The sequence below is a fragment of the Microcebus murinus genome, chromosome 18, assembly GCF_040939455.1.
Source record: "Microcebus murinus isolate Inina chromosome 18, M.murinus_Inina_mat1.0, whole genome shotgun sequence".
NCBI lineage: Eukaryota > Metazoa > Chordata > Mammalia > Primates > Cheirogaleidae > Microcebus > Microcebus murinus.
Genome location: NC_134121.1, coordinates 1,118,538 through 1,143,848, shown reverse-complemented (window position 1 = coordinate 1,143,848; position 25,311 = coordinate 1,118,538). Strand labels below are relative to the sequence as shown.

The 25,311-nt window shown below is 63.6% G+C and overlaps 7 non-coding genes across 7 annotated transcripts; all 7 read left to right on the top strand.

The window, feature by feature from the left end:
• The first annotated feature begins 1,291 nt into the window (after positions 1-1,291).
• LOC142862187 (5S ribosomal RNA) lies at positions 1,292-1,410 on the top strand. Its single transcript, XR_012913274.1, has one exon. It is a non-coding gene; the product is annotated as a 5S ribosomal RNA (ribosomal RNA).
• A 3,524-nt stretch (positions 1,411-4,934) lies between these two features.
• Positions 4,935-5,053, top strand: LOC142862186 (5S ribosomal RNA). The gene has a single exon (XR_012913273.1). It is a non-coding gene; the product is annotated as a 5S ribosomal RNA (ribosomal RNA).
• A 3,508-nt stretch (positions 5,054-8,561) lies between these two features.
• Positions 8,562-8,680, top strand: LOC142862176 (5S ribosomal RNA). Its single transcript, XR_012913272.1, has one exon. It is a non-coding gene; the product is annotated as a 5S ribosomal RNA (ribosomal RNA).
• Positions 8,681-12,199: 3,519 nt separating this feature from the next.
• Positions 12,200-12,318, top strand: LOC142862165 (5S ribosomal RNA). The gene has a single exon (XR_012913271.1). It is a non-coding gene; the product is annotated as a 5S ribosomal RNA (ribosomal RNA).
• Positions 12,319-15,835: 3,517 nt separating this feature from the next.
• On the top strand, positions 15,836-15,954 carry LOC142862154 (5S ribosomal RNA). Its single transcript, XR_012913269.1, has one exon. It is a non-coding gene; the product is annotated as a 5S ribosomal RNA (ribosomal RNA).
• A 3,517-nt stretch (positions 15,955-19,471) lies between these two features.
• LOC142862143 (5S ribosomal RNA) lies at positions 19,472-19,590 on the top strand. Its single transcript, XR_012913268.1, has one exon. It is a non-coding gene; the product is annotated as a 5S ribosomal RNA (ribosomal RNA).
• A 3,508-nt stretch (positions 19,591-23,098) lies between these two features.
• On the top strand, positions 23,099-23,217 carry LOC142862132 (5S ribosomal RNA). The gene has a single exon (XR_012913267.1). It is a non-coding gene; the product is annotated as a 5S ribosomal RNA (ribosomal RNA).
• The last annotated feature ends 2,094 nt before the right edge of the window (positions 23,218-25,311 follow it).

Here is a 25,311-nt window from a genome sequence, read left to right as displayed (position 1 = left end):
TGGTTGTCCCGCTCTGAGACAAGGAGCCGGGCTTCGCATTCCCCCAGCAGCCAGTCGTGGGCTGAGGACACCTGGGGCGTTGGGAACTCCCTGGCTTCTCCTTGGCTTAACATCTGGCTGGAGCTGCTTGTGAATCGTGCCGCCACACACACCCGAGTGCAGGTGTCTTCTGCACAGACTGCGGGCCTCGCTCTTCTGAATGCCGCTAGCTCGCCACCCACCCACGGGTGAACCTGGTCAGGGTACTTTCTCTCGGGGGCAGACTCTGATCCTGGCGGGCTACCGGTGTCTCTGTTTGCTCGTTTCTTTCTTCCATTTCGGGAAAGGCTTCCTTACTGGGTGTGGAAATCTCCTATGCCTTTCCTCGCCTATTCTGTCAGCTTTAAAATTCTCTTTCAGTTGCCACCCTCACAGATGGATTAGGAAACTCTTTCCGGTGCACTCATTAGTGAAATGACCTCAATGAAGCTGGAATCCAATATCTAATCGCCGATTTTTAGCGAGTCCACACGCCAGGGTGGTCGGGGTCCAATGCAGCCCCGGCCAGGCCCAGGCCCCTTGGACTGGGCCACAGGAGGACACAGAGGAGGGTCCCGGCCCCCACGGTCGCGTTGCCGGCAGTTCTCCAAGGGCTTGGGCGTTTTCCAGAGGTAGGAGATGGAGGGGACTGATTTCTTCAGCGCCCCACTAACCACGCCACCCCACCCATGGGACACATCCCTAGAGAGAGAGAGAGACGCCCCATACACTCGCTCCCCTCCCCCATGCGCTGTGCCCCAGCCCGGGCCCGGGGGAATAGGCGGCAGCCCACCCACAGGGTGGGGGGCGCAGCTGAAAGGGGTTGTCGGGGAGGGCGGCCCCTGCCTGGGGTCAAAGGGCGGGCGACCCGCGCGTGCGATATCGGCGGCGGCGGCGGCGGCGGCGGCCACGAGCTGGGGGTGGGCCAGGCGAGGAGAGGAAGGGGGCTGGAAGGTCTCCACCTTGGCGAGTCCAGCCGTGGAGGCGCATCTTGTGTGAGTGTGAGTGAGTGAGTGTGAGTGTGAGTGTGTGTGTGTGTGTGTGTGTGTGTGTGTATAGAGAGACAGCCCCCCACCCCGGCCCGCCGCTCCCTGCCCGCCCCGCCCCACCCCGCCTGTCACCCCCGTCCCTCGGAGCCCGCCGGACCCGGCCGGTGAACTCAACAGGCCCGCCCGGTGCGGGTCAGCGCCGGCGCGGGGCCTGGGGCGGGAGGAGGCGGCGGGGAAGCGCAGAGAGGCTCGGCTTCTTGAGCGGGGCAGGGGCGCCCTCCGCCGTCTAGGGCCACACCACCCTGAACGCGCCCGATCTCGTCTGGTCTCGGAAGCTAAGCAGGGTCGGGCCTGGTTAGTACTTGGATGGGAGACCGCCTGGGAATACCGGGTGCCGTAGGCTTCTTTTTTTTTTTTTTTTTTTTTTTTTTTGCCTCTTGTTCTGTCCCCTCTCTGGGAGCGAGGCGGCGGCCCGGGGCGGGGGTCACCCCCACCCTCAGCGCCCGCCGCGGTGCCTGGCGCCCCAGCCCGCACCGTGGGGCCTCCTCTTGTCCCAAGCCGCGACACCGCCGTCACGCGGCAGCATGCGTGGCTTCTGGACTGTCAGGTCTCAGACCAAAGGTCTGCTCTGTGGGAACCGACACGCTGGAGGAAACCTTGAGAGTCTGAGAGGGGAGGGAGTTCCAGAAGAAGGCCAGGATGTCATTTTGAGGGAGTATGTGACCAGAACTCGTCCCGTTGCTTTTGGGGTTCTATGGGCTACAGGCTACACGTAGGAATCTTTGGTGGTGGCACCTGATGTTGGGGGATCCGGAGTCACACCCAGACCTGCCCCACAGGCCTCCTTTTACTTTTCTCTTCGGATTCATTATGTTTAAAAAGTGTCTCTTATCTCTATGATTGCATTTTCTTTTCTCTCTCTTTTCAAGCAGATGATGGGAGTCCAAGTATTAAGGTGACATGTGTTGCCCGTGCCCCCCTCCCCCCTGTGTTCTTATTCATTAACCTCTGATGTTGTTCCAGCGTATTGTGGGGGTACCAATGTTAAGGTCGGGTACGTTGCCCTCTCCCAGCCTCCCCCCTCGGGTCAGAGCCTCAAGTGCGCCCATCCCCCAGTCGGTGCGCACCCACCCCATTCCTAATGGAGGTGTATGCCCATCCCCTCCCCCCACCCGCCCGACACCCACCCGATGAAGGTGATTCCTCTGTGTCCACTTGGGTGTCCGTCGGTTCGTACCCATTTGCTGGTGAGCGCGAGCACGTGGTGCTCGTGTGTCCATTCTTGGGCTACCTGGCTTACTGGAACGGGTTCCAGCTCTGGCCAGGAGAACCACGAGAGGTGCCCTCTCACCGCTGCTCCTCCTAGCTGAATAGCACTCCGTGGTGTCCACGCGCCACATTTCATTTACGCACTCGTGGGTCGATGGGCACTCGGGTCGCTTCCAGGTCTTTGCGATTGTGACTTGTGCCCTGACTCTAACCCTAACCCTTACCCAGCCCCGTCTCCTCCTCGGCCCCTGCCTGACTGACTCCTTCCCGCCCGGCCTGTCACCTGTCACCGTCCTCTGCCCCTGCCTGACACGCTCCTCCCCGCCCGGGCCGTCACCGTCCTCGGCCCCTGCCTGACGGGGCTCCTCCGTCGCCTGGGCCTTCCAAGGGCTTGGTGTGGACGCTGGTTCCAGGACGCCCTCCCAGGAACCCGGTAGCAGGGCGGCCGCAGCGTCTCGCGCCACCCAACCGTCCGCCGGCCGGCGGCCGTCGCTAAGTGGCCTGCGGGGGACGTGCCCCCACTGTGGGGCGGGCGCCCAGCCTGGTGTCTTCTCTGAGGCCCCGTGGCTGCTTTTCCCCCCCGCAAGGGGAGAGCCGCGGAGGTGGGGACCGCCTCCTCGTGGGGACGTACACCCAGCTCTCCACGTCGGATTCCGGGGCTCTCTGTCCTGCCAGAAGGCCCAGCTGGCCTGCGGGTCCTTAGAGTGGCAAAAACATCCGAAAACTGAGATTGAGGGTCCGGTGGTTGTCTGCACTTTTGTGCTGGGCACCCCAGGGAGGCCCGGGGGCTGGCTGGACAACGCGGTCTGCTGGGCGGGGGGGGGGGTTTGGAGGAGCAACTGATGCCCTTTGCACTTTGGGTAGCAAGTGTCTGAGGTGTCTCTGAGCCCTGCGCCACGTCGGGGGTGGGGGTGGGAGGTCGGGGGGGGGGGTGGAGGAGCAGGAGGAGGAGGAGGAGGAGGAGGTGGGAAGGGCCGTGGCCTGCAGTCGTGTTCCCGGGGTGGCTTCTTCCACAGGCTGCTTGGCCTGGGCTCCCTGCACCTGGGCCTTTGGAGGACTGGCCCTGTGCTTGCCAACGCTTCCCCTGCAGGGACCCAGAGCTGGGAGGTTGCATCTCTCAGCCCTGGGTCGGGCAGAGCCCCAGCGGGCCATGCCCACAACCTCTCTCAGCACGGGTCCCCCAGAAGGCTCCTTTGGGACCAGGATTCTCTTGCGGGTGACTCTTTAAGGTCTGGCCCCTGGATGGAGGGGCACCAGGAGTAGAGGAGCAGGAAGGGGAAGGGGGTGGCCGTGCGAGGGGACACTTTCAGGCCAAGTCCCAGCTTCAGCCTGATCCTCCTGGGAACCCCGGGGTGTACGTCACACCTCCTGGTTGTCCCGCTCTGAGACAAGGAGCCGGGCTTCGCATTCCCCCAGCAGCCAGTCGTGGGCTGAGGACACCTGGGGCGTTGGGAACTCCCTGGCTTCTCCTTGGCTTAACATCTGGCTGGAGCTGCTTGTGAATCGTGCCGCCACACACACCCGAGTGCAGGTGTCTTCTGCACAGACTGCGGGCCTCGCTCTTCTGAATGCCGCTAGCTCGCCACCCACCCACGGGTGAACCTGGTCAGGGTACTTTCTCTCGGGGGCAGACTCTGATCCTGGCGGGCTACCGGTGTCTCTGTTTGCTCGTTTCTTTCTTCCATTTCGGGAAAGGCTTCCTTACTGGGTGTGGAAATCTCCTATGCCTTTCCTCGCCTATTCTGTCAGCTTTAAAATTCTCTTTCAGTTGCCACCCTCACAGATGGATTAGGAAACTCTTTCCGGTGCACTCATTAGTGAAATGACCTCAATGAAGCTGGAATCCAATATCTAATCGCCGATTTTTAGCGAGTCCACACGCCAGGGTGGTCGGGGTCCAATGCAGCCCCGGCCAGGCCCAGGCCCCTTGGACTGGGCCACAGGAGGACACAGAGGAGGGTCCCGGCCCCCACGGTCGCGTTGCCGGCAGTTCTCCAAGGGCTTGGGCGTTTTCCAGAGGTAGGAGATGGAGGGGACTGATTTCTTCAGCGCCCCACTAACCACGCCACCCCACCCATGGGACACATCCCTAGAGAGAGAGAGAGACGCCCCATACACTCGCTCCCCTCCCCCATGCGCTGTGCCCCAGCCCGGGCCCGGGGGAATAGGCGGCAGCCCACCCACAGGGTGGGGGGCGCAGCTGAAAGGGGTTGTCGGGGAGGGCGGCCCCTGCCTGGGGTCAAAGGGCGGGCGACCCGCGCGTGCGCAATCGGCGGCGGCGGCGGCGGCGGCGGCCACGAGCTGGGGGTGGGCCAGGCGAGGAGAGGAAGGGGGCTGGAAGGTCTCCACCTTGGCGAGTCCAGCCGTGGAGGCGCATCTTGTGTGAGTGTGAGTGAGTGAGTGTGAGTGTGAGTGTGTGTGTGTGTGTGTGTGTGTGTGTATAGAGAGACAGCCCCCCACCCCGGCCCGCCGCTCCCTGCCCGCCCCGCCCCACCCCGCCTGTCACCCCCGTCCCTCGGAGCCCGCCGGACCCGGCCGGTGAACTCAACAGGCCCGCCCGGTGCGGGTCAGCGCCGGCGCGGGGCCTGGGGCGGGAGGAGGCGGCGGGGAAGCGCAGAGAGGCTCGGCTTCTTGAGCGGGGCAGGGGCGCCCTCCGCCGTCTAGGGCCACACCACCCTGAACGCGCCCGATCTCGTCTGGTCTCGGAAGCTAAGCAGGGTCGGGCCTGGTTAGTACTTGGATGGGAGACCGCCTGGGAATACCGGGTGCCGTAGGCTTCTTTTTTTTTTTTTTTTTTTTTTTTTTTGCCTCTTGTTCTGTCCCCTCTCTGGGAGCGAGGCGGCGGCCCGGGGCGGGGGTCACCCCCACCCTCAGCGCCCGCCGCGGTGCCTGGCGCCCCAGCCCGCACCGTGGGGCCTCCTCTTGTCCCAAGCCGCGACACCGCCGTCACGCGGCAGCATGCGTGGCTTCTGGACTGTCAGGTCTCAGACCAAAGGTCTGCTCTGTGGGAACCGACACGCTGGAGGAAACCTTGAGAGTCTGAGAGGGGAGGGAGTTCCAGAAGAAGGCCAGGATGTCATTTTGAGGGAGTATGTGACCAGAACTCGTCCCGTTGCTTTTGGGGTTCTATGGGCTACACGTAGGAATCTTTGGTGGTGGCACCTGATGTTGGGGGATCCGGAGTCACACCCAGACCTGCCCCACAGGCCTCCTTTTACTTTTCTCTTCGGATTCATTATGTTTAAAAAGTGTCTCTTATCTCTATGATTGCATTTTCTTTTCTCTCTCTTTTCAAGCAGATGATGGGAGTCCAAGTATTAAGGTGACATGTGTTGCCCGTGCCCCCCTCCCCCCTGTGTTCTTATTCATTAACCTCTGATGTTGTTCCAGCGTATTGTGGGGGTACCAATGTTAAGGTCGGGTACGTTGCCCTCTCCCAGCCTCCCCCCTCGGGTCAGAGCCTCAAGTGCGCCCATCCCCCAGTCGGTGCGCACCCACCCCATTCCTAATGGAGGTGTATGCCCATCCCCTCCCCCCACCCGCCCGACACCCACCCGATGAAGGTGATTCCTCTGTGTCCACTTGGGTGTCCGTCGGTTCGTACCCATTTGCTGGTGAGCGCGAGCACGTGGTGCTCGTGTGTCCATTCTTGGGCTACCTGGCTTACTGGAACGGGTTCCAGCTCTGGCCAGGAGAACCACGAGAGGTGCCCTCTCACCGCTGCTCCTCCTAGCTGAATAGCACTCCGTGGTGTCCACGCGCCACATTTCATTTACGCACTCGTGGGTCGATGGGCACTCGGGTCGCTTCCAGGTCTTTGCGATTGTGACTTGTGCCCTGACTCTAACCCTAACCCTTACCCAGCCCCGTCTCCTCCTCGGCCCCTGCCTGACTGACTCCTTCCCGCCCGGCCTGTCACCTGTCACCGTCCTCTGCCCCTGCCTGACACGCTCCTCCCCGCCCGGGCCGTCACCGTCCTCGGCCCCTGCCTGACGGGGCTCCTCCGTCGCCTGGGCCTTCCAAGGGCTTGGTGTGGACGCTGGTTCCAGGACGCCCTCCCAGGAACCCGGTAGCAGGGCGGCCGCAGCGTCTCGCGCCACCCAACCGTCCGCCGGCCGGCGGCCGTCGCTAAGTGGCCTGCGGGGGACGTGCCCCCACTGTGGGGCGGGCGCCCAGCCTGGTGTCTTCTCTGAGGCCCCGTGGCTGCTTTTCCCCCCCGCAAGGGGAGAGCCGCGGAGGTGGGGACCGCCTCCTCGTGGGGACGTACACCCAGCTCTCCACGTCGGATTCCGGGGCTCTCTGTCCTGCCAGAAGGCCCAGCTGGCCTGCGGGTCCTTAGAGTGGCAAAAACATCCGAAAACTGAGATTGAGGGTCCGGTGGTTGTCTGCACTTTTGTGCTGGGCACCCCAGGGAGGCCCGGGGGCTGGCTGGACAACGCGGTCTGCTGGGCGGGGGGGGGGGTTTGGAGGAGCAACTGATGCCCTTTGCACTTTGGGTAGCAAGTGTCTGAGGTGTCTCTGAGCCCTGCGCCACGTCGGGGGTGGGGGTGGGAGGTCGGGGGGGGGGGTGGAGGAGCAGGAGGAGGAGGAGGTGGGAAGGGCCGTGGCCTGCAGTCGTGTTCCCGGGGTGGCTTCTTCCACAGGCTGCTTGGCCTGGGCTCCCTGCACCTGGGCCTTTGGAGGACTGGCCCTGTGCTTGCCAACGCTTCCCCTGCAGGGACCCAGAGCTGGGAGGTTGCATCTCTCAGCCCTGGGTCGGGCAGAGCCCCAGCGGGCCATGCCCACAACCTCTCTCAGCATGGGTCCCCCAGAAGGCTCCTTTGGGACCAGGATTCTCTTGCGGGTGACTCTTTAAGGTCTGGCCCCTGGATGGAGGGGCACCAGGAGTAGAGGAGCAGGAAGGGGAAGGGGGTGGCCGTGCGAGGGGACACTTTCAGGCCAAGTCCCAGCTTCAGCCTGATCCTCCTGGGAACCCCGGGGTGTACGTCACACCTCCTGGTTGTCCCGCTCTGAGACAAGGAGCCGGGCTTCGCATTCCCCCAGCAGCCAGTCGTGGGCTGAGGACACCTGGGGCGTTGGGAACTCCCTGGCTTCTCCTTGGCTTAACATCTGGCTGGAGCTGCTTGTGAATCGTGCCGCCACACACACCCGAGTGCAGGTGTCTTCTGCACAGACTGCGGGCCTCGCTCTTCTGAATGCCGCTAGCTCGCCACCCACCCACGGGTGAACCTGGTCAGGGTACTTTCTCTCGGGGGCAGACTCTGATCCTGGCGGGCTACCGGTGTCTCTGTTTGCTCGTTTCTTTCTTCCATTTCGGGAAAGGCTTCCTTACTGGGTGTGGAAATCTCCTATGCCTTTCCTCGCCTATTCTGTCAGCTTTAAAATTCTCTTTCAGTTGCCACCCTCACAGATGGATTAGGAAACTCTTTCCGGTGCACTCATTAGTGAAATGACCTCAATGAAGCTGGAATCCAATATCTAATCGCCGATTTTTAGCGAGTCCACACGCCAGGGTGGTCGGGGTCCAATGCAGCCCCGGCCAGGCCCAGGCCCCTTGGACTGGGCCACAGGAGGACACAGAGGAGGGTCCCGGCCCCCACGGTCGCGTTGCCGGCAGTTCTCCAAGGGCTTGGGCGTTTTCCAGAGGTAGGAGATGGAGGGGACTGATTTCTTCAGCGCCCCACTAACCACGCCACCCCACCCATGGGACACATCCCTAGAGAGAGAGAGAGACGCCCCATACACTCGCTCCCCTCCCCCATGCGCTGTGCCCCAGCCCGGGCCCGGGGGAATAGGCGGCAGCCCACCCACAGGGTGGGGGGCGCAGCTGAAAGGGGTTGTCGGGGAGGGCGGCCCCTGCCTGGGGTCAAAGGGCGGGCGACCCGCGCGTGCGCAATCGGCGGCGGCGGCGGCGGCGGCGGCCACGAGCTGGGGGTGGGCCAGGCGAGGAGAGGAAGGGGGCTGGAAGGTCTCCACCTTGGCGAGTCCAGCCGTGGAGGCGCATCTTGTGTGAGTGTGAGTGAGTGAGTGTGAGTGTGAGTGTGTGTGTGTGTGTGTGTGTGTGTGTATAGAGAGACAGCCCCCCACCCCGGCCCGCCGCTCCCTGCCCGCCCCGCCCCACCCCGCCTGTCACCCCCGTCCCTCGGAGCCCGCCGGACCCGGCCGGTGAACTCAACAGGCCCGCCCGGTGCGGGTCAGCGCCGGCGCGGGGCCTGGGGCGGGAGGAGGCGGCGGGGAAGCGCAGAGAGGCTCGGCTTCTTGAGCGGGGCAGGGGCGCCCTCCGCCGTCTAGGGCCACACCACCCTGAACGCGCCCGATCTCGTCTGGTCTCGGAAGCTAAGCAGGGTCGGGCCTGGTTAGTACTTGGATGGGAGACCGCCTGGGAATACCGGGTGCCGTAGGCTTCTTTTTTTTTTTTTTTTTTTTTTTTTTTTGCCTCTTGTTCTGTCCCCTCTCTGGGAGCGAGGCGGCGGCCCGGGGCGGGGGTCACCCCCACCCTCAGCGCCCGCCGCGGTGCCTGGCGCCCCAGCCCGCACCGTGGGGCCTCCTCTTGTCCCAAGCCGCGACACCGCCGTCACGCGGCAGCATGCGTGGCTTCTGGACTGTCAGGTCTCAGACCAAAGGTCTGCTCTGTGGGAACCGACACGCTGGAGGAAACCTTGAGAGTCTGAGAGGGGAGGGAGTTCCAGAAGAAGGCCAGGATGTCATTTTGAGGGAGTATGTGACCAGAACTCGTCCCGTTGCTTTTGGGGTTCTATGGGCTACACGTAGGAATCTTTGGTGGTGGCACCTGATGTTGGGGGATCCGGAGTCACACCCAGACCTGCCCCACAGGCCTCCTTTTACTTTTCTCTTCGGATTCATTATGTTTAAAAAGTGTCTCTTATCTCTATGATTGCATTTTCTTTTCTCTCTCTTTTCAAGCAGATGATGGGAGTCCAAGTATTAAGGTGACATGTGTTGCCCGTGCCCCCCTCCCCCCTGTGTTCTTATTCATTAACCTCTGATGTTGTTCCAGCGTATTGTGGGGGTACCAATGTTAAGGTCGGGTACGTTGCCCTCTCCCAGCCTCCCCCCTCGGGTCAGAGCCTCAAGTGCGCCCATCCCCCAGTCGGTGCGCACCCACCCCATTCCTAATGGAGGTGTATGCCCATCCCCTCCCCCCACCCGCCCGACACCCACCCGATGAAGGTGATTCCTCTGTGTCCACTTGGGTGTCCGTCGGTTCGTACCCATTTGCTGGTGAGCGCGAGCACGTGGTGCTCGTGTGTCCATTCTTGGGCTACCTGGCTTACTGGAACGGGTTCCAGCTCTGGCCAGGAGAACCACGAGAGGTGCCCTCTCACCGCTGCTCCTCCTAGCTGAATAGCACTCCGTGGTGTCCACGCGCCACATTTCATTTACGCACTCGTGGGTCGATGGGCACTCGGGTCGCTTCCAGGTCTTTGCGATTGTGACTTGTGCCCTGACTCTAACCCTAACCCTTACCCAGCCCCGTCTCCTCCTCGGCCCCTGCCTGACTGACTCCTTCCCGCCCGGCCTGTCACCTGTCACCGTCCTCTGCCCCTGCCTGACACGCTCCTCCCCGCCCGGGCCGTCACCGTCCTCGGCCCCTGCCTGACGGGGCTCCTCCGTCGCCTGGGCCTTCCAAGGGCTTGGTGTGGACGCTGGTTCCAGGACGCCCTCCCAGGAACCCGGTAGCAGGGCGGCCGCAGCGTCTCGCGCCACCCAACCGTCCGCCGGCCGGCGGCCGTCGCTAAGTGGCCTGCGGGGGACGTGCCCCCACTGTGGGGCGGGCGCCCAGCCTGGTGTCTTCTCTGAGGCCCCGTGGCTGCTTTTCCCCCCCGCAAGGGGAGAGCCGCGGAGGTGGGGACCGCCTCCTCGTGGGGACGTACACCCAGCTCTCCACGTCGGATTCCGGGGCTCTCTGTCCTGCCAGAAGGCCCAGCTGGCCTGCGGGTCCTTAGAGTGGCAAAAACATCCGAAAACTGAGATTGAGGGTCCGGTGGTTGTCTGCACTTTTGTGCTGGGCACCCCAGGGAGGCCCGGGGGCTGGCTGGACAACGCGGTCTGCTGGGCGGGGGGGGGGGGTTTGGAGGAGCAACTGATGCCCTTTGCACTTTGGGTAGCAAGTGTCTGAGGTGTCTCTGAGCCCTGCGCCACGTCGGGGGTGGGGGTGGGAGGTCGGGGGGGGGGGTGGAGGAGCAGGAGGAGGAGGAGGTGGGAAGGGCCGTGGCCTGCAGTCGTGTTCCCGGGGTGGCTTCTTCCACAGGCTGCTTGGCCTGGGCTCCCTGCACCTGGGCCTTTGGAGGACTGGCCCTGTGCTTGCCAACGCTTCCCCTGCAGGGACCCAGAGCTGGGAGGTTGCATCTCTCAGCCCTGGGTCGGGCAGAGCCCCAGCGGGCCATGCCCACAACCTCTCTCAGCACGGGTCCCCCAGAAGGCTCCTTTGGGACCAGGATTCTCTTGCGGGTGACTCTTTAAGGTCTGGCCCCTGGATGGAGGGGCACCAGGAGTAGAGGAGCAGGAAGGGGAAGGGGGTGGCCGTGCGAGGGGACACTTTCAGGCCAAGTCCCAGCTTCAGCCTGATCAGCCTGATCCTCCTGGGAACCCCGGGGTGTACGTCACACCTCCTGGTTGTCCCGCTCTGAGACAAGGAGCCGGGCTTCGCATTCCCCCAGCAGCCAGTCGTGGGCTGAGGACACCTGGGGCGTTGGGAACTCCCTGGCTTCTCCTTGGCTTAACATCTGGCTGGAGCTGCTTGTGAATCGTGCCGCCACACACACCCGAGTGCAGGTGTCTTCTGCACAGACTGCGGGCCTCGCTCTTCTGAATGCCGCTAGCTCGCCACCCACCCACGGGTGAACCTGGTCAGGGTACTTTCTCTCGGGGGCAGACTCTGATCCTGGCGGGCTACCGGTGTCTCTGTTTGCTCGTTTCTTTCTTCCATTTCGGGAAAGGCTTCCTTACTGGGTGTGGAAATCTCCTATGCCTTTCCTCGCCTATTCTGTCAGCTTTAAAATTCTCTTTCAGTTGCCACCCTCACAGATGGATTAGGAAACTCTTTCCGGTGCACTCATTAGTGAAATGACCTCAATGAAGCTGGAATCCAATATCTAATCGCCGATTTTTAGCGAGTCCACACGCCAGGGTGGTCGGGGTCCAATGCAGCCCCGGCCAGGCCCAGGCCCCTTGGACTGGGCCACAGGAGGACACAGAGGAGGGTCCCGGCCCCCACGGTCGCGTTGCCGGCAGTTCTCCAAGGGCTTGGGCGTTTTCCAGAGGTAGGAGATGGAGGGGACTGATTTCTTCAGCGCCCCACTAACCACGCCACCCCACCCATGGGACACATCCCTAGAGAGAGAGAGAGACGCCCCATACACTCGCTCCCCTCCCCCATGCGCTGTGCCCCAGCCCGGGCCCGGGGGAATAGGCGGCAGCCCACCCACAGGGTGGGGGGCGCAGCTGAAAGGGGTTGTCGGGGAGGGCGGCCCCTGCCTGGGGTCAAAGGGCGGGCGACCCGCGCGTGCGCAATCGGCGGCGGCGGCGGCGGCGGCGGCCACGAGCTGGGGGTGGGCCAGGCGAGGAGAGGAAGGGGGCTGGAAGGTCTCCACCTTGGCGAGTCCAGCCGTGGAGGCGCATCTTGTGTGAGTGTGAGTGAGTGAGTGTGAGTGTGAGTGTGTGTGTGTGTGTGTGTGTGTGTGTATAGAGAGACAGCCCCCCACCCCGGCCCGCCGCTCCCTGCCCGCCCCGCCCCACCCCGCCTGTCACCCCCGTCCCTCGGAGCCCGCCGGACCCGGCCGGTGAACTCAACAGGCCCGCCCGGTGCGGGTCAGCGCCGGCGCGGGGCCTGGGGCGGGAGGAGGCGGCGGGGAAGCGCAGAGAGGCTCGGCTTCTTGAGCGGGGCAGGGGCGCCCTCCGCCGTCTAGGGCCACACCACCCTGAACGCGCCCGATCTCGTCTGGTCTCGGAAGCTAAGCAGGGTCGGGCCTGGTTAGTACTTGGATGGGAGACCGCCTGGGAATACCGGGTGCCGTAGGCTTCTTTTTTTTTTTTTTTTTTTTTTTTTTTGCCTCTTGTTCTGTCCCCTCTCTGGGAGCGAGGCGGCGGCCCGGGGCGGGGGTCACCCCCACCCTCAGCGCCCGCCGCGGTGCCTGGCGCCCCAGCCCGCACCGTGGGGCCTCCTCTTGTCCCAAGCCGCGACACCGCCGTCACGCGGCAGCATGCGTGGCTTCTGGACTGTCAGGTCTCAGACCAAAGGTCTGCTCTGTGGGAACCGACACGCTGGAGGAAACCTTGAGAGTCTGAGAGGGGAGGGAGTTCCAGAAGAAGGCCAGGATGTCATTTTGAGGGAGTATGTGACCAGAACTCGTCCCGTTGCTTTTGGGGTTCTATGGGCTACACGTAGGAATCTTTGGTGGTGGCACCTGATGTTGGGGGATCCGGAGTCACACCCAGACCTGCCCCACAGGCCTCCTTTTACTTTTCTCTTCGGATTCATTATGTTTAAAAAGTGTCTCTTATCTCTATGATTGCATTTTCTTTTCTCTCTCTTTTCAAGCAGATGATGGGAGTCCAAGTATTAAGGTGACATGTGTTGCCCGTGCCCCCCTCCCCCCTGTGTTCTTATTCATTAACCTCTGATGTTGTTCCAGCGTATTGTGGGGGTACCAATGTTAAGGTCGGGTACGTTGCCCTCTCCCAGCCTCCCCCCTCGGGTCAGAGCCTCAAGTGCGCCCATCCCCCAGTCGGTGCGCACCCACCCCATTCCTAATGGAGGTGTATGCCCATCCCCTCCCCCCACCCGCCCGACACCCACCCGATGAAGGTGATTCCTCTGTGTCCACTTGGGTGTCCGTCGGTTCGTACCCATTTGCTGGTGAGCGCGAGCACGTGGTGCTCGTGTGTCCATTCTTGGGCTACCTGGCTTACTGGAACGGGTTCCAGCTCTGGCCAGGAGAACCACGAGAGGTGCCCTCTCACCGCTGCTCCTCCTAGCTGAATAGCACTCCGTGGTGTCCACGCGCCACATTTCATTTACGCACTCGTGGGTCGATGGGCACTCGGGTCGCTTCCAGGTCTTTGCGATTGTGACTTGTGCCCTGACTCTAACCCTAACCCTTACCCAGCCCCGTCTCCTCCTCGGCCCCTGCCTGACTGACTCCTTCCCGCCCGGCCTGTCACCTGTCACCGTCCTCTGCCCCTGCCTGACACGCTCCTCCCCGCCCGGGCCGTCACCGTCCTCGGCCCCTGCCTGACGGGGCTCCTCCGTCGCCTGGGCCTTCCAAGGGCTTGGTGTGGACGCTGGTTCCAGGACGCCCTCCCAGGAACCCGGTAGCAGGGCGGCCGCAGCGTCTCGCGCCACCCAACCGTCCGCCGGCCGGCGGCCGTCGCTAAGTGGCCTGCGGGGGACGTGCCCCCACTGTGGGGCGGGCGCCCAGCCTGGTGTCTTCTCTGAGGCCCCGTGGCTGCTTTTCCCCCCCGCAAGGGGAGAGCCGCGGAGGTGGGGACCGCCTCCTCGTGGGGACGTACACCCAGCTCTCCACGTCGGATTCCGGGGCTCTCTGTCCTGCCAGAAGGCCCAGCTGGCCTGCGGGTCCTTAGAGTGGCAAAAACATCCGAAAACTGAGATTGAGGGTCCGGTGGTTGTCTGCACTTTTGTGCTGGGCACCCCAGGGAGGCCCGGGGGCTGGCTGGACAACGCGGTCTGCTGGGCGGGGGGGGGGGTTTGGAGGAGCAACTGATGCCCTTTGCACTTTGGGTAGCAAGTGTCTGAGGTGTCTCTGAGCCCTGCGCCACGTCGGGGGTGGGGGTGGGAGGTCGGGGGGGGGGGTGGAGGAGCAGGAGGAGGAGGAGGAGGAGGAGGTGGGAAGGGCCGTGGCCTGCAGTCGTGTTCCCGGGGTGGCTTCTTCCACAGGCTGCTTGGCCTGGGCTCCCTGCACCTGGGCCTTTGGAGGACTGGCCCTGTGCTTGCCAACGCTTCCCCTGCAGGGACCCAGAGCTGGGAGGTTGCATCTCTCAGCCCTGGGTCGGGCAGAGCCCCAGCGGGCCATGCCCACAACCTCTCTCAGCACGGGTCCCCCAGAAGGCTCCTTTGGGACCAGGATTCTCTTGCGGGTGACTCTTTAAGGTCTGGCCCCTGGATGGAGGGGCACCAGGAGTAGAGGAGCAGGAAGGGGAAGGGGGTGGCCGTGCGAGGGGACACTTTCAGGCCAAGTCCCAGCTTCAGCCTGATCCTCCTGGGAACCCCGGGGTGTACGTCACACCTCCTGGTTGTCCCGCTCTGAGACAAGGAGCCGGGCTTCGCATTCCCCCAGCAGCCAGTCGTGGGCTGAGGACACCTGGGGCGTTGGGAACTCCCTGGCTTCTCCTTGGCTTAACATCTGGCTGGAGCTGCTTGTGAATCGTGCCGCCACACACACCCGAGTGCAGGTGTCTTCTGCACAGACTGCGGGCCTCGCTCTTCTGAATGCCGCTAGCTCGCCACCCACCCACGGGTGAACCTGGTCAGGGTACTTTCTCTCGGGGGCAGACTCTGATCCTGGCGGGCTACCGGTGTCTCTGTTTGCTCGTTTCTTTCTTCCATTTCGGGAAAGGCTTCCTTACTGGGTGTGGAAATCTCCTATGCCTTTCCTCGCCTATTCTGTCAGCTTTAAAATTCTCTTTCAGTTGCCACCCTCACAGATGGATTAGGAAACTCTTTCCGGTGCACTCATTAGTGAAATGACCTCAATGAAGCTGGAATCCAATATCTAATCGCCGATTTTTAGCGAGTCCACACGCCAGGGTGGTCGGGGTCCAATGCAGCCCCGGCCAGGCCCAGGCCCCTTGGACTGGGCCACAGGAGGACACAGAGGAGGGTCCCGGCCCCCACGGTCGCGTTGCCGGCAGTTCTCCAAGGGCTTGGGCGTTTTCCAGAGGTAGGAGATGGAGGGGACTGATTTCTTCAGCGCCCCACTAACCACGCCACCCCACCCATGGGACACATCCCTAGAGAGAGAGAGAGACGCCCCATACACTCGCTCCCCTCCCCCATGCGCTGTGCCCCAGCCCGGGCCCGGGGGAATAGGCGGCAGCCCACCCACAGGGTGGGGGGCGCAGCTGAAAGGGGTTGTCGGGGAGGGCGGCCCCTGCCTGGGGTCAAAGGGCGGGCGACCCGCGCGTGCGCAATCGGCGGCGGCGGCGGCGGCGGCGGCCACGAGCTGGGGGTGGGCCAGGCGAGGAGAGGAAGGGGGCTGGAAGGTCTCCACCTTGGCGAGTCCAGCCGTGGAGGCGCATCTTGTGTGAGTGTGAGTGAGTGAGTGTGAGTGTGAGTGTGTGTGTGTGTGTGTGTGTGTGTGTATAGAGAGACAGCCCCCCACCCCGGCCCGCCGCTCCCTGCCCGCCCCGCCCCACCCCGCCTGTCACCCCCGTCCCTCGGAGCCCGCCGGACCCGGCCGGTGAACTCAACAGGCCCGCCCGGTGCGGGTCAGCGCCGGCGCGGGGCCTGGGGCGGGAGGAGGCGGCGGGGAAGCGCAGAGAGGCTCGGCTTCTTGAGCGGGGCAGGGGCGCCCTCCGCCGTCTAGGGCCACACCACCCTGAACGCGCCCGATCTCGTCTGGTCTCGGAAGCTAAGCAGGGTCGGGCCTGGTTAGTACTTGGATGGGAGACCGCCTGGGAATACCGGGTGCCGTAGGCTTCTTTTTTTTTTTTTTTTTTTTTTTTTTTGCCTCTTGTTCTGTCCCCTCTCTGGGAGCGAGGCGGCGGCCCGGGGCGGGGGTCACCCCCACCCTCAGCGCCCGCCGCGGTGCCTGGCGCCCCAGCCCGCACCGTGGGGCCTCCTCTTGTCCCAAGCCGCGACACCGCCGTCACGCGGCAGCATGCGTGGCTTCTGGACTGTCAGGTCTCAGACCAAAGGTCTGCTCTGTGGGAACCGACACGCTGGAGGAAACCTTGAGAGTCTGAGAGGGGAGGGAGTTCCAGAAGAAGGCCAGGATGTCATTTTGAGGGAGTATGTGACCAGAACTCGTCCCGTTGCTTTTGGGGTTCTATGGGCTACACGTAGGAATCTTTGGTGGTGGCACCTGATGTTGGGGGATCCGGAGTCACACCCAGACCTGCCCCACAGGCCTCCTTTTACTTTTCTCTTCGGATTCATTATGTTTAAAAAGTGTCTCTTATCTCTATGATTGCATTTTCTTTTCTCTCTCTTTTCAAGCAGATGATGGGAGTCCAAGTATTAAGGTGACATGTGTTGCCCGTGCCCCCCTCCCCCCTGTGTTCTTATTCATTAACCTCTGATGTTGTTCCAGCGTATTGTGGGGGTACCAATGTTAAGGTCGGGTACGTTGCCCTCTCCCAGCCTCCCCCCTCGGGTCAGAGCCTCAAGTGCGCCCATCCCCCAGTCGGTGCGCACCCACCCCATTCCTAATGGAGGTGTATGCCCATCCCCTCCCCCCACCCGCCCGACACCCACCCGATGAAGGTGATTCCTCTGTGTCCACTTGGGTGTCCGTCGGTTCGTACCCATTTGCTGGTGAGCGCGAGCACGTGGTGCTCGTGTGTCCATTCTTGGGCTACCTGGCTTACTGGAACGGGTTCCAGCTCTGGCCAGGAGAACCACGAGAGGTGCCCTCTCACCGCTGCTCCTCCTAGCTGAATAGCACTCCGTGGTGTCCACGCGCCACATTTCATTTACGCACTCGTGGGTCGATGGGCACTCGGGTCGCTTCCAGGTCTTTGCGATTGTGACTTGTGCCCTGACTCTAACCCTAACCCTTACCCAGCCCCGTCTCCTCCTCGGCCCCTGCCTGACTGACTCCTTCCCGCCCGGCCTGTCACCTGTCACCGTCCTCTGCCCCTGCCTGACACGCTCCTCCCCGCCCGGGCCGTCACCGTCCTCGGCCCCTGCCTGACGGGGCTCCTCCGTCGCCTGGGCCTTCCAAGGGCTTGGTGTGGACGCTGGTTCCAGGACGCCCTCCCAGGAACCCGGTAGCAGGGCGGCCGCAGCGTCTCGCGCCACCCAACCGTCCGCCGGCCGGCGGCCGTCGCTAAGTGGCCTGCGGGGGACGTGCCCCCACTGTGGGGCGGGCGCCCAGCCTGGTGTCTTCTCTGAGGCCCCGTGGCTGCTTTTCCCCCCCGCAAGGGGAGAGCCGCGGAGGTGGGGACCGCCTCCTCGTGGGGACGTACACCCAGCTCTCCACGTCGGATTCCGGGGCTCTCTGTCCTGCCAGAAGGCCCAGCTGGCCTGCGGGTCCTTAGAGTGGCAAAAACATCCGAAAACTGAGATTGAGGGTCCGGTGGTTGTCTGCACTTTTGTGCTGGGCACCCCAGGGAGGCCCGGGGGCTGGCTGGACAACGCGGTCTGCTGGGCGGGGGGGGGGGTTTGGAGGAGCAACTGATGCCCTTTGCACTTTGGGTAGCAAGTGTCTGAGGTGTCTCTGAGCCCTGCGCCACGTCGGGGGTGGGGGTGGGAGGTCGGGGGGGGGGGTGGAGGAGCAGGAGGAGGAGGAGGAGGAGGAGGTGGGAAGGGCCGTGGCCTGCAGTCGTGTTCCCGGGGTGGCTTCTTCCACAGGCTGCTTGGCCTGGGCTCCCTGCACCTGGGCCTTTGGAGGACTGGCCCTGTGCTTGCCAACGCTTCCCCTGCAGGGACCCAGAGCTGGGAGGTTGCATCTCTCAGCCCTGGGTCGGGCAGAGCCCCAGCGGGCCATGCCCACAACCTCTCTCAGCACGGGTCCCCCAGAAGGCTCCTTTGGGACCAGGATTCTCTTGCGGGTGACTCTTTAAGGTCTGGCCCCTGGATGGAGGGGCACCAGGAGTAGAGGAGCAGGAAGGGGAAGGGGGTGGCCGTGCGAGGGGACACTTTCAGGCCAAGTCCCAGCTTCAGCCTGATCCTCCTGGGAACCCCGGGGTGTACGTCACACCTCCTGGTTGTCCCGCTCTGAGACAAGGAGCCGGGCTTCGCATTCCCCCAGCAGCCAGTCGTGGGCTGAGGACACCTGGGGCGTTGGGAACTCCCTGGCTTCTCCTTGGCTTAACATCTGGCTGGAGCTGCTTGTGAATCGTGCCGCCACACACACCCGAGTGCAGGTGTCTTCTGCACAGACTGCGGGCCTCGCTCTTCTGAATGCCGCTAGCTCGCCACCCACCCACGGGTGAACCTGGTCAGGGTACTTTCTCTCGGGGGCAGACTCTGATCCTGGCGGGCTACCGGTGTCTCTGTTTGCTCGTTTCTTTCTTCCATTTCGGGAAAGGCTTCCTTACTGGGTGTGGAAATCTCCTATGCCTTTCCTCGCCTATTCTGTCAGCTTTAAAATTCTCTTTCAGTTGCCACCCTCACAGATGGATTAGGAAACTCTTTCCGGTGCACTCATTAGTGAAATGACCTCAATGAAGCTGGAATCCAATATCTAATCGCCGATTTTTAGCGAGTCCACACGCCAGGGTGGTCGGGGTCCAATGCAGCCCCGGCCAGGCCCAGGCCCCTTGGACTGGGCCACAGGAGGACACAGAGGAGGGTCCCGGCCCCCACGGTCGCGTTGCCGGCAGTTCTCCAAGGGCTTGGGCGTTTTCCAGAGGTAGGAGATGGAGGGGACTGATTTCTTCAGCGCCCCACTAACCACGCCACCCCACCCATGGGACACATCCCTAGAGAGAGAGAGAGACGCCCCATACACTCGCTCCCCTCCCCCATGCGCTGTGCCCCAGCCCGGGCCCGGGGGAATAGGCGGCAGCCCACCCACAGGGTGGGGGGCGCAGCTGAAAGGGGTTGTCGGGGAGGGCGGCCCCTGCCTGGGGTCAAAGGGCGGGCGACCCGCGCGTGCGCAATCGGCGGCGGCGGCGGCGGCGGCGGCCACGAGCTGGGGGTGGGCCAGGCGAGGAGAGGAAGGGGGCTGGAAGGTCTCCACCTTGGCGAGTCCAGCCGTGGAGGCGCATCTTGTGTGAGTGTGAGTGAGTGAGTGTGAGTGTGAGTGTGTGTGTGTGTGTGTGTGTGTGTGTATAGAGAGACAGCCCCCCACCCCGGCCCGCCGCTCCCTGCCCGCCCCGCCCCACCCCGCCTGTCACCCCCGTCCCTCGGAGCCCGCCGGACCCGGCCGGTGAACTCAACAGGCCCGCCCGGTGCGGGTCAGCGCCGGCGCGGGGCCTGGGGCGGGAGGAGGCGGCGGGGAAGCGCAGAGAGGCTCGGCTTCTTGAGCGGGGCAGGGGCGCCCTCCGCCGTCTAGGGCCACACCACCCTGAACGCGCCCGATCTCGTCTGGTCTCGGAAGCTAAGCAGGGTCGGGCCTGGTTAGTACTTGGATGGGAGACCGCCTGGGAATACCGGGTGCCGTAGGCTTCTTTTTTTTTTTTTTTTTTTTTTTTTTTGCCTCTTGTTCTGTCCCCTCTCTGGGAGCGAGGCGGCGGCCCGGGGCGGGGGTCACCCCCACCCTCAGCGCCCGCCGCGGTGCCTGGCGCCCCAGCCCGCACCGTGGGGCCTCCTCTTGTCCCAAGCCGCGACACCGCCGTCACGCGGCAGCATGCGTGGCTTCTGGACTGTCAGGTCTCAGACCAAAGGTCTGCTCTGTGGGAACCGACACGCTGGAGGAAACCTTGAGAGTCTGAGAGGGGAGGGAGTTCCAGAAGAAGGCCAGGATGTCATTTTGAGGGAGTATGTGACCAGAACTCGTCCCGTTGCTTTTGGGGTTCTATGGGCTACACGTAGGAATCTTTGGTGGTGGCACCTGATGTTGGGGGATCCGGAGTCACACCCAGACCTGCCCCACAGGCCTCCTTTTACTTTTCTCTTCGGATTCATTATGTTTAAAAAGTGTCTCTTATCTCTATGATTGCATTTTCTTTTCTCTCTCTTTTCAAGCAGATGATGGGAGTCCAAGTATTAAGGTGACATGTGTTGCCCGTGCCCCCCTCCCCCCTGTGTTCTTATTCATTAACCTCTGATGTTGTTCCAGCGTATTGTGGGGGTACCAATGTTAAGGTCGGGTACGTTGCCCTCTCCCAGCCTCCCCCCTCGGGTCAGAGCCTCAAGTGCGCCCATCCCCCAGTCGGTGCGCACCCACCCCATTCCTAATGGAGGTGTATGCCCATCCCCTCCCCCCACCCGCCCGACACCCACCCGATGAAGGTGATTCCTCTGTGTCCACTTGGGTGTCCGTCGGTTCGTACCCATTTGCTGGTGAGCGCGAGCACGTGGTGCTCGTGTGTCCATTCTTGGGCTACCTGGCTTACTGGAACGGGTTCCAGCTCTGGCCAGGAGAACCACGAGAGGTGCCCTCTCACCGCTGCTCCTCCTAGCTGAATAGCACTCCGTGGTGTCCACGCGCCACATTTCATTTACGCACTCGTGGGTCGATGGGCACTCGGGTCGCTTCCAGGTCTTTGCGATTGTGACTTGTGCCCTGACTCTAACCCTAACCCTTACCCAGCCCCGTCTCCTCCTCGGCCCCTGCCTGACTGACTCCTTCCCGCCCGGCCTGTCACCTGTCACCGTCCTCTGCCCCTGCCTGACACGCTCCTCCCCGCCCGGGCCGTCACCGTCCTCGGCCCCTGCCTGACGGGGCTCCTCCGTCGCCTGGGCCTTCCAAGGGCTTGGTGTGGACGCTGGTTCCAGGACGCCCTCCCAGGAACCCGGTAGCAGGGCGGCCGCAGCGTCTCGCGCCACCCAACCGTCCGCCGGCCGGCGGCCGTCGCTAAGTGGCCTGCGGGGGACGTGCCCCCACTGTGGGGCGGGCGCCCAGCCTGGTGTCTTCTCTGAGGCCCCGTGGCTGCTTTTCCCCCCCGCAAGGGGAGAGCCGCGGAGGTGGGGACCGCCTCCTCGTGGGGACGTACACCCAGCTCTCCACGTCGGATTCCGGGGCTCTCTGTCCTGCCAGAAGGCCCAGCTGGCCTGCGGGTCCTTAGAGTGGCAAAAACATCCGAAAACTGAGATTGAGGGTCCGGTGGTTGTCTGCACTTTTGTGCTGGGCACCCCAGGGAGGCCCGGGGGCTGGCTGGACAACGCGGTCTGCTGGGCGGGGGGGGGGGTTTGGAGGAGCAACTGATGCCCTTTGCACTTTGGGTAGCAAGTGTCTGAGGTGTCTCTGAGCCCTGCGCCACGTCGGGGGTGGGGGTGGGAGGTCGGGGGGGGGGGTGGAGGAGCAGGAGGAGGAGGAGGTGGGAAGGGCCGTGGCCTGCAGTCGTGTTCCCGGGGTGGCTTCTTCCACAGGCTGCTTGGCCTGGGCTCCCTGCACCTGGGCCTTTGGAGGACTGGCCCTGTGCTTGCCAACGCTTCCCCTGCAGGGACCCAGAGCTGGGAGGTTGCATCTCTCAGCCCTGGGTCGGGCAGAGCCCCAGCGGGCCATGCCCACAACCTCTCTCAGCATGGGTCCCCCAGAAGGCTCCTTTGGGACCAGGATTCTCTTGCGGGTGACTCTTTAAGGTCTGGCCCCTGGATGGAGGGGCACCAGGAGTAGAGGAGCAGGAAGGGGAAGGGGGTGGCCGTGCGAGGGGACACTTTCAGGCCAAGTCCCAGCTTCAGCCTGATCCTCCTGGGAACCCCGGGGTGTACGTCACACCTCCTGGTTGTCCCGCTCTGAGACAAGGAGCCGGGCTTCGCATTCCCCCAGCAGCCAGTCGTGGGCTGAGGACACCTGGGGCGTTGGGAACTCCCTGGCTTCTCCTTGGCTTAACATCTGGCTGGAGCTGCTTGTGAATCGTGCCGCCACACACACCCGAGTGCAGGTGTCTTCTGCACAGACTGCGGGCCTCGCTCTTCTGAATGCCGCTAGCTCGCCACCCACCCACGGGTGAACCTGGTCAGGGTACTTTCTCTCGGGGGCAGACTCTGATCCTGGCGGGCTACCGGTGTCTCTGTTTGCTCGTTTCTTTCTTCCATTTCGGGAAAGGCTTCCTTACTGGGTGTGGAAATCTCCTATGCCTTTCCTCGCCTATTCTGTCAGCTTTAAAATTCTCTTTCAGTTGCCACCCTCACAGATGGATTAGGAAACTCTTTCCGGTGCACTCATTAGTGAAATGACCTCAATGAAGCTGGAATCCAATATCTAATCGCCGATTTTTAGCGAGTCCACACGCCAGGGTGGTCGGGGTCCAATGCAGCCCCGGCCAGGCCCAGGCCCCTTGGACTGGGCCACAGGAGGACACAGAGGAGGGTCCCGGCCCCCACGGTCGCGTTGCCGGCAGTTCTCCAAGGGCTTGGGCGTTTTCCAGAGGTAGGAGATGGAGGGGACTGATTTCTTCAGCGCCCCACTAACCACGCCACCCCACCCATGGGACACATCCCTAGAGAGAGAGAGAGACGCCCCATACACTCGCTCCCCTCCCCCATGCGCTGTGCCCCAGCCCGGGCCCGGGGGAATAGGCGGCAGCCCACCCACAGGGTGGGGGGCGCAGCTGAAAGGGGTTGTCGGGGAGGGCGGCCCCTGCCTGGGGTCAAAGGGCGGGCGACCCGCGCGTGCGCAATCGGCGGCGGCGGCGGCGGCGGCGGCCACGAGCTGGGGGTGGGCCAGGCGAGGAGAGGAAGGGGGCTGGAAGGTCTCCACCTTGGCGAGTCCAGCCGTGGAGGCGCATCTTGTGTGAGTGTGAGTGAGTGAGTGTGAGTGTGAGTGTGTGTGTGTGTGTGTGTGTGTGTGTATAGAGAGACAGCCCCCCACCCCGGCCCGCCGCTCCCTGCCCGCCCCGCCCCACCCCGCCTGTCACCCCCGTCCCTCGGAGCCCGCCGGACCCGGCCGGTGAACTCAACAGGCCCGCCCGGTGCGGGTCAGCGCCGGCGCGGGGCCTGGGGCGGGAGGAGGCGGCGGGGAAGCGCAGAGAGGCTCGGCTTCTTGAGCGGGGCAGGGGCGCCCTCCGCCGTCTAGGGCCACACCACCCTGAACGCGCCCGATCTCGTCTGGTCTCGGAAGCTAAGCAGGGTCGGGCCTGGTTAGTACTTGGATGGGAGACCGCCTGGGAATACCGGGTGCCGTAGGCTTCTTTTTTTTTTTTTTTTTTTTTTTTTTTTGCCTCTTGTTCTGTCCCCTCTCTGGGAGCGAGGCGGCGGCCCGGGGCGGGGGTCACCCCCACCCTCAGCGCCCGCCGCGGTGCCTGGCGCCCCAGCCCGCACCGTGGGGCCTCCTCTTGTCCCAAGCCGCGACACCGCCGTCACGCGGCAGCATGCGTGGCTTCTGGACTGTCAGGTCTCAGACCAAAGGTCTGCTCTGTGGGAACCGACACGCTGGAGGAAACCTTGAGAGTCTGAGAGGGGAGGGAGTTCCAGAAGAAGGCCAGGATGTCATTTTGAGGGAGTATGTGACCAGAACTCGTCCCGTTGCTTTTGGGGTTCTATGGGCTACACGTAGGAATCTTTGGTGGTGGCACCTGATGTTGGGGGATCCGGAGTCACACCCAGACCTGCCCCACAGGCCTCCTTTTACTTTTCTCTTCGGATTCATTATGTTTAAAAAGTGTCTCTTATCTCTATGATTGCATTTTCTTTTCTCTCTCTTTTCAAGCAGATGATGGGAGTCCAAGTATTAAGGTGACATGTGTTGCCCGTGCCCCCCTCCCCCCTGTGTTCTTATTCATTAACCTCTGATGTTGTTCCAGCGTATTGTGGGGGTACCAATGTTAAGGTCGGGTACGTTGCCCTCTCCCAGCCTCCCCCCTCGGGTCAGAGCCTCAAGTGCGCCCATCCCCCAGTCGGTGCGCACCCACCCCATTCCTAATGGAGGTGTATGCCCATCCCCTCCCCCCACCCGCCCGACACCCACCCGATGAAGGTGATTCCTCTGTGTCCACTTGGGTGTCCGTCGGTTCGTACCCATTTGCTGGTGAGCGCGAGCACGTGGTGCTCGTGTGTCCATTCTTGGGCTACCTGGCTTACTGGAACGGGTTCCAGCTCTGGCCAGGAGAACCACGAGAGGTGCCCTCTCACCGCTGCTCCTCCTAGCTGAATAGCACTCCGTGGTGTCCACGCGCCACATTTCATTTACGCACTCGTGGGTCGATGGGCACTCGGGTCGCTTCCAGGTCTTTGCGATTGTGACTTGTGCCCTGACTCTAACCCTAACCCTTACCCAGCCCCGTCTCCTCCTCGGCCCCTGCCTGACTGACTCCTTCCCGCCCGGCCTGTCACCTGTCACCGTCCTCTGCCCCTGCCTGACACGCTCCTCCCCGCCCGGGCCGTCACCGTCCTCGGCCCCTGCCTGACGGGGCTCCTCCGTCGCCTGGGCCTTCCAAGGGCTTGGTGTGGACGCTGGTTCCAGGACGCCCTCCCAGGAACCCGGTAGCAGGGCGGCCGCAGCGTCTCGCGCCACCCAACCGTCCGCCGGCCGGCGGCCGTCGCTAAGTGGCCTGCGGGGGACGTGCCCCCACTGTGGGGCGGGCGCCCAGCCTGGTGTCTTCTCTGAGGCCCCGTGGCTGCTTTTCCCCCCCGCAAGGGGAGAGCCGCGGAGGTGGGGACCGCCTCCTCGTGGGGACGTACACCCAGCTCTCCACGTCGGATTCCGGGGCTCTCTGTCCTGCCAGAAGGCCCAGCTGGCCTGCGGGTCCTTAGAGTGGCAAAAACATCCGAAAACTGAGATTGAGGGTCCGGTGGTTGTCTGCACTTTTGTGCTGGGCACCCCAGGGAGGCCCGGGGGCTGGCTGGACAACGCGGTCTGCTGGGCGGGGGGGGGGGGTTTGGAGGAGCAACTGATGCCCTTTGCACTTTGGGTAGCAAGTGTCTGAGGTGTCTCTGAGCCCTGCGCCACGTCGGGGGTGGGGGTGGGAGGTCGGGGGGGGGGGTGGAGGAGCAGGAGGAGGAGGAGGTGGGAAGGGCCGTGGCCTGCAGTCGTGTTCCCGGGGTGGCTTCTTCCACAGGCTGCTTGGCCTGGGCTCCCTGCACCTGGGCCTTTGGAGGACTGGCCCTGTGCTTGCCAACGCTTCCCCTGCAGGGACCCAGAGCTGGGAGGTTGCATCTCTCAGCCCTGGGTCGGGCAGAGCCCCAGCGGGCCATGCCCACAACCTCTCTCAGCACGGGTCCCCCAGAAGGCTCCTTTGGGACCAGGATTCTCTTGCGGGTGACTCTTTAAGGTCTGGCCCCTGG